The sequence below is a fragment of the Zootoca vivipara genome, chromosome 6 (genome assembly GCF_965207765.1).
Source record: "Zootoca vivipara chromosome 6, rZooViv2.hap1.1, whole genome shotgun sequence".
NCBI lineage: Eukaryota > Metazoa > Chordata > Lepidosauria > Squamata > Lacertidae > Zootoca > Zootoca vivipara.
This window is the reverse complement of record NC_142589.1, coordinates 63,923,548-63,929,549: the sequence shown is the minus strand read 5'-3', so window position 1 is coordinate 63,929,549 and position 6,002 is coordinate 63,923,548.

Sequence of the window (6,002 nt, the reverse complement as noted above, 5' to 3'; positions counted from 1 at the left end):
TAAAGCGATTCACAACACTCAAAATGTCTCTGCCACTTGTGGCTAAAAGACATTGAATTTCTTGTTGTGCTAGTGGTTTTGCAAAGGGCATTCCCTTTAGGCAAGCCTTTGCCAACTGATGCTTTCCAGATATTTTGGACGACAACTCCCATCAGCCCTGCAGCCAGCATGGCCATGATAGCTGGGGCTAATGGCAGTTGCCCTCCAGATGCTTTGGAATAGCCCAGGTTGGTGATAGTTGCTTAATGTTCTAGAAAGGATACCTTTTCGGTATGTGTTCCATTTTAATTGCATATACTTCGTTGTCCTCCCAACATCTGCAAAATTCTGACCATGACATCACTTAGTTGTGTATGGCCCTAAATACCCACGTCTTTGCAAACATGGACCTTGATTTAAATGTGTGTGGAGTGCTGCTCTTTAGGCAAGCACGGTATATACAGACAAAAAGTTGTGTGTGCCAATACTGCAGATTTTGAATATTGTTCTGTCCATTATGATGGAGACCTGGACTCACAAATAAAATCCCACACAAATAAAATCCGTACATGTTAACACAGAGATAGCCCTGCATGTGCCACATGCTGGCTCTTTTGCAATGAAATTGCTGCAGAGTTCTTTTTAAATTATTAAATCACTGCAGGGTAGTTGCCAAGGTTGCTGGAAGGGAAATGGCAGGTAGGACATGTGAAATATGTCCCGTGAAGTGAGACTGGGGGATATATCAGTGGCCATGGCTCATAAATGCATGGGGTTTTTTGGCTCTAAGGCAAAAGAGACTTTAATCTTCTGCTCCTTGTAGCCTCTTCTAGACTTGCTTTGTATTGCTGCTGGTAGCAGATGTTCTAGCTTATTTGTGGTTTTTCAGAATTCAATTTGAACATCAAATGGAGCACTTAGCCGTAGAGTGGGTTATGTGTCTAAAGCAAAACAGGCTGACTTTCCCTCCTCCCCATCCACCTATGCTGGCCTCAACCAGGGGTGGGGGTCAGGGTGACCTCATTAAGATGCAGCCAGTGTTTCTTAAGTAGTGTGTTCCCTTTAGCAGAGAAATGCATTTTCTGTTAGGCCATTATCCGACTTTGTACATTATAAAGACAAATATTTCTATTTAGCTCAGTCATCCTTTGGAATCATAGCTTGCTCATACTTGTTCATACTTTTAGTGTGTGAGAGCAAAGACCTGCAACTTGGTGGTGGAATAAACGTTTTGCATTCAAAAGTGTGCCAGGTTCAATACTTGGCATCTCCAGATATGGTAGGGCTTCTCTCTGAAACCATATTCCTGGGGAGACCTCAGATTTGCTGTGGATCCACTTTATTTTTTTTACTAGAGCCCCAAGATCCACCAGCTAGGGTACCAACCACTGCAAATGGCATTCACATAGAACTAAATAATTCTGAGGCTTCCACAGATAGCACAATTCCTGATTATCCCCACCCCAGCTTTTTATGCAAGTTGTGTATGTGTGCTTAGGTTTGTGGAGTGGAGTCATTTTGTTACCTTTTTAAAGCAGTTGTCCTTAGGATCAGTGCCTGTGCTTGAGGACTGGATAGGCCAGAGTAACACCAATTTTAAAATAGGTATTAGAGGGAAATCTGGAAAATTTCAAGCCAGCTCACAAAGCTAGCTTGGTGTTTTTCTGGGGGGAGTGGTGGAAAGCATGGCTAAAGATGGAATTGCCAAGCATATGAAAGAACAAGTCTTGCTGAAGCATGGCTTCCGCACCGCTGCCTCACTAACCTTTTTGTTCTTTGAGAGTGTCCAAAAGCATTTATAGAAGTGATCCAGTCAATATGGGATACTTAGAGTTTCAAAAAGCTTTTGATAAAGTACATCAAAGACTCCTGAGTAAGTTTAGCAGCCAAGGCATAAGAGGAAGAAGTCCTCTTACAATCAGTAACTTTAAGAAACAGGAAGCAGAGTGTAGGAGTAAATGGGACAGTTCTCCCAATGGAGGTATGTAGAAAATGGAGAGCCCTATCCCTCCAAGGATTTATGTTGGGACACTTGTTCCTAAATGATCTCGAATTAGGGTTGGGCAGTGAGGTAGACAGGTGGAGGGGGGATGGAATTGTGAAAAGTTCCCAAAGGATATCTTTGGAGCTGGGTGAATGGGCAGTAAAATTGCAAATGCAGTTTATTGTAAACAAGCATAAAGTGATACACATTGAGGTTAAAAACAACAACTTAGTTTTACTTAAACCACATAGGCTCTGAACTGGTGGTGACTGACCAGGGACAAGACATTGGGGTTATTGTAGACATTAACATTCCATGTTAAATTCCATGTTAAATTCCATGTTAAATTTAATTAGGAAATGAAATGAAAATGACACTACCAATAACCTAAAGCTGTTGTAAAAAACAACAACTATGTTGTGACCACACTTTGAATACTGCATACAGTTATTGTTGCCTCACCTGAAAAGGGTATTGTGGAGCTGGAAAAGATTCAGAAAAGGGCAACCCAAATGATCATATTTACTGCATTTATATCCCCAAGGTGACGTACATATTTCCATTGTACCCTCACAACAACCCTATGAGGCAGGTTAGGCTGAGAGGGAATGACTGGCCCAAGATGACCCAGTGAGCCACATGGCTGAGTGAGGATTTGAACCCTGGTCTCCCAGGCCTTAGTCCAACACTCTAACCACTATGCCACACTGGCTCTCAAAGCTAGTGCCCAACATTCTACCGTGTTCTGTGACAGGCAATAGACACTTGCCTTATGCCAAGTCAGACGATTGGTCCACGTAGCCCAATGTGGTTCACACTGACTCACTATGCAGGGTTAAGATTCCAGTAGCACCTTAGGGTTTCCAACAGGATGCATTCCCAGTCCTACCTGGATAAACGGGGTGTGTGTGTGTGTTGAACCTTGGACCGTTTACATGCAGAGCGCGTGCTCTGCCAACTGAGCTACATCAGTTAAGATTCATATATAAAAACCTTTTGAACGGCCTTTTTTTTAATATTGCAAACACGGCAAAGCAAAAGGACTTGGTAGTTCTTGCAACTTCAGTGTATTCATCGTGAACTAAGTTCTTTAAAGAGCCAGATTCATTTTCCAGCTTTTGCCTAGATTCTTGCTTAGGAAAGCCATGGTTTGGACTTGCATATATGGATTGAAACAAGTTTTATGCTCTCTTTTTTTTGGTTGAGTCCCACAACTGTGTTCTGTATCTCTGCATACCTTTCTGCGGTCGAAATGGAGAGCCTGTGACTTTCTAGGTGGACTACAGCTCCCCTCATTCCTGCCACAGGCCATACTGCTTGGGAGATGGGCTCCAACAGCATGGAAGCGCAAACTCTTACTCCCTCTTCTAGAGCTTTTAGTCAGGGAGAAGACAATCTTGCCCCTCTCTTCAGGTACAGAAAGCAGGATTCTCTTGAGTGAGTTCTGACAATCTCAGTAAACTCCATTCTGCTTGGGATTCCTCTGACCACCGCCACAGATTAACTGAGAATGTCATCTTGAGTCACTGCTTGGTTATGAAAATCATGGCTGGGAATGGTACAGATGCTGATGAAATCTTCCCCTGTGCAGAGCTAACTGGATGCTTCTACAGCTTTAAATCAGGGTGAGATTGACGCTCACCTCTTGTCTCTCTAGGGTGGGAAGTACCTAAGTTCACATGTTCTAGGATGGGAAACCTTTACTCTTTCAGGACTCTCTAACTCCCATCAGCCCCAGCCAGCTTGGTCAAAGGTCAGGGATTATAGCTGTAGCCCAACAAACAGCCGAATGGCTGCAGGTTCCCCATCCTTGCCCAAAGAGGTGAAGCGAGTGGTTGCCTTTTCAGTTCTCCACTAGTTGTGCTTGCAGCAGCTACAATGGACTTAGCTGCAGTGACTTGCTTTAGTCCGTCTTGGGGCCCCTCCAGACTGGTGCTTGCTTTTTTGAAGGCGTATTCTGCAACAACTCACTGATACAAGAATAGTGTGTTAGTGGCCGATTTAGACTGGACAGTCCATACATACTTCTTTAGTTCTTCTGTGATGCTTCCATGGGCGTAGCCAGGGGTGTGTGTGGGGGGGAGCAGCTCCCCTCCCCCATCAACGAAAAAAAAATACTTAGCTAACTGACCAATTGCATCACAGATAACTTGGTTCTGCACCCCCCCAACATAAAACCTGCCCCGCTAAAATTAATCCTGGCTATGCCTATGGATGCTTCCCCGATATTATTCCACTGATATCTGCAGGGGGGCGGGGTGCACTTGTGTAAGAAAAACAATGAAGGTAGGACAACAAGACGCTCCAGTGGAACATTTGTGGTATGAAAAGTTACGGGATTTCAATAGAAAGCTGTGGACCTGCACTGATTGGAAATGAAATGGTTTGGCTGTCCTAAAATTATGCAGGTGCAACAGTATTGCTGCTTCGTGCCACTGCTCTCGTTTGCCCCAGCTTGTATACACTAGTGGAGTGGAAGCATTTTGCAGGCATTTTTCTAGAAGTGTCGTGTGGCTTGGCAAGGCCACCGTGTTGTCAGGTGGTTCTGCCGCCTCCCAGCTCAACCACCTGCTCTGCAACCTGCCCATCTCACTGAATTTCTTGACAAACAGGCTAACCTTCAAGCTTCTCCCACCCGCCATCCTTTTGCAAAGTTGTTGGCTGGTTCCCTTTGGTTTAAAGGCTCTGATGAACCTAAATAATTATGCATGGTTTGATGGGGTTTTATTGGGAATGGGAAATCTTTCCCAGCCCAAGAGCTGCATTCCCATGTGGGGGAAACAATCTGGTAGCTGCATTACAGTGGAGGGCAGAGTCAAGAGGCAAAAGTGGGCAGAGCAATGGGTAATGGGTCCAGTATTCCAGCCATGGGGAAAAACAATGCAGGTGGTTGTTGATGGCAACCACCTGTCTCGAGAGACAATGGAGTGTCTTTGAAGTCAAAGCGCTGCATTAGTGACCTTCCTGGAGCGCAAGCCTGAGCAGTGTGTGTGGAGGTCCTGGGTTGCGCAGAGAACAATTCATCCCCAGCCTTGCTGATGTGGTCCAAAGGAAAGCAGAGCAATATGTTTGGCACCAGCTTGGCTTCAGGAGTTGCTGAAAGGAACTCCTAAGGTGCCATCCAGCTGTTTTAGGGTGTTCATTCTGGATTCATGTAGGATAAACTCCCAAGCCTTTTCTCTCCCCCCCCCCAGATATTCCACAAGGCAGCAGAGGTTTAAGATCAGAGTTCTCCTGGATGGGCTACCTGCCCAGGTTGATGAGCCCCATCTGCCCCTCACTTCCCTCTACAGCATGTGCAGTAACCACTTCCTCGACTGTTGGACCCACTGTTGGACCCACTGTTGGTCTCGTCCGCTCAATCCGCCAGTGCCTGTCTCTGCATGCAGGGGAAGTCCCAAACTCACCAAGGGTTTGAGACCCCCCCCCCCGGCTCCTCTCACCTGGTTTAGCCAGCCAGTCGAAGCTGTTTATTGGGATGTGGCCATTGTCACATGCTGATTGCTTCTCAGAGCCACAGGTAAGAGCTAAGTGCAGGGTGGGGAGCAAAGCAGACAAACTACCCCAGAGGTACTACCCCTCCCCTAATACCCAATAAGCAACCAGAAGTTTATATCGGAACTTTCCAAACGGTGTGTCGTGCGAACGCTCCCCATGCTGGAACGGGGTTAGTTTGACCTCCAGTTTGCTAGGAAAACTGAATTACTGCATCGTGAAATGATGCATGTCTAAAAAGTGTGTCACCAACAAGAACAGTTTGGAAAGCTCTGGTTTATATGCACACGCCTTTCCTCCAAAGAAACGAGGCATTATTGCAGTTGCAAGGACACATTCCAAACAGGAATGAGGACTGAGGGGGAGGTGTTGCCTAGAGCAAGTCCCAAGGGCCATATAGAGAGGCCTGGAGGGCCACATTTGGCCCTGGGCCCTGACGTTTCCCGGTCTGTTTCCTGCAACATCCACAAACTTTCTAGATGACAGCTGCAAGAGTTCTGATGCTGGGGGTTCTGTTGCTAAATTGGGACCGGGCCACAGTTAT